Source organism: Gopherus flavomarginatus, chromosome 13 (genome assembly GCF_025201925.1).
Source record: "Gopherus flavomarginatus isolate rGopFla2 chromosome 13, rGopFla2.mat.asm, whole genome shotgun sequence".
NCBI classification, from domain to species: domain Eukaryota; kingdom Metazoa; phylum Chordata; order Testudines; family Testudinidae; genus Gopherus; species Gopherus flavomarginatus.
Genome location: NC_066629.1, coordinates 24726418 through 24728484, shown reverse-complemented (window position 1 = coordinate 24728484; position 2067 = coordinate 24726418).

Below are 2067 nucleotides of genomic sequence, written 5' to 3'. Positions count from 1 at the left end.
CTACTCAATCATGTCTTTCTTACATTGTGTTTCCTTTATTGTATTCACCTGTTTTTCTCATATACTTACACTCTTTGGGGTTGGAGTCAGCTGTTGGTTATATGTTTGTACAATGTCTAGCACAATCAAGCCCTGATTGGTACTTCTAGATACTATCTCACGGCAATAATAATATTTAAGACTAATTTAGCATTAAGAAGTCTTGAAGTGAACCCAAATATTTAAATTTGGTGAACTGAACATAATGTGACGTTTGAATGCTGTTTAAAGATTTGGAGAGTAACCAAATTTACAATTAGCCAAGTGACAGAGTTGCTAATTATATCACTTGAACAGGAGATTTTTCCTATCTTTCAAAGATTTTTTTTTTGGGGGGGGGGGAAAGAAAGGGAAGGGGGTTAATAAAAGTTGGGATTTAAATACTCCAAAATAAGAAACCCCATCTTCCTTGTGAGCTAGGGTTTGTATGACAATCATCAACCCTGGTCATGTTTTTACAGGTGTTTAATAAATCAGGCTGTGAGGAACTCAGCCATTTCCTTTTTCAGGGCTTCACAGGAAAGTTTTCTTCATTTAACAATTCATGGGGTGCTTGCCCCTGGAGTTTTTGACTTTGAATCAGTTTCACATGAAAACTAGGCTAGATCTTTAATTTCATAGGTTTTGAGACACCACCATAAGCCCTGGCCCCAGGTCTATTTAAATGGTTTACAGCCTTTAGTGAAACTGAACAAAGGCTCAAGTTTATAACAAGACTCAGGACTGGCTGAGATTTTCACACTTATGAAAGGTGATATTTGAGCAATAATCCCCCCAAAGTGGTTATTATATGTGAATACAGACCCCTCCTTGCCTCCTCATCTATTTATAAAGTTACAAGGGGCACTCATCAGCTGTTGTGATACCAGATATTGATCAAAATCATAGGCCATTTCTTCTCCTAATTTCCCCAACAACACCAGACTACGTAAGCAATAAGAGACAGAGACAGGCTAAAGAGACATAGCCGGAGCCAATATTGCCCTGCCCTTTATGAAGACATTTATTCCACTACAAAGTGCCTGTAAAAAGTTCTCATTCTGGGTCAAGAAGCACTTTACACCCTGTCCCCGAGCAGGGCTTCTCCAGCTACCACACCTTTAAATAGGTTTATTGTTCAACCATAAGTAAAACAAACACAAGCAGTTCCTCAGCTCACTCTTCTCAGCCAGTCCTCATTCAGCCAGCCCTATTCACTCCTACCTCAGTTTTCAAGAACACCAAATCAAGGGTCTCCGCCGGAGAACTGGCAGGATTTGCAGGGCAGGGTGACGGAGCGGCTCTGGAAATGGACAGGACTACTCCGGTGCCTCTCCCTTCGGGGGAGGGCACTGGTGCTTAATCAACTGGTCCTGTCCATGCTCTGGTACCGACTCAACACCCTGGTCCCGGCCCCGGGTTTCCTGGCCAACCTCCGGACGGTGATTCTGGAGTTCTTTTGGCCAGGGACGCATTGGGTCTCTGCAGGGGTCCTCCACCTGCCCCTGGAGGAGGGGGGGCAGGGCCTGAAGTGCTTACGCGCTCAGGTCCATGTCTTCCACCTCCAGGCCCTGCAGAGGCTCCTGTTTGGTGCGGGTAGTCCGGCGTGGAGCGTATTGGTGCACGCCTTCCTCCGCCGCTTCCGAGGGCTCCGATACGACCGGCAGCTCTTTTACCTCCATCCGAGAGGTCTTCCGCGAGACCTCTCCGGGCTGCCGGTCTTCTACCAAGACCTCCTCCGGACCTGGAAGCTCTTTTCAACGACCAGGTCCGTGGCGGCCACCGTGGGGGTTGACCTCCTCGCGGAGCCCCTGCTACACAATCCCCAGCTTCGTGTGCAGGTGGCGGAGTCCCCCACGGTGTGCCAGAGGTTGGTCTCGGCAGGAGTCACCAGGGTCGGAGACCTCCTGGACTACGACCGGGGAGACTGGCTGGATCCCCTGACGCTCGCTCAGCGCATGGGGCTCTCCAGACCTCGTACTCCCCAGCGCGTACTTCAGGAGGTGAAGGCCGCTTTACTGCCCGCTGCTCGGGCTTACCTCGACCGGG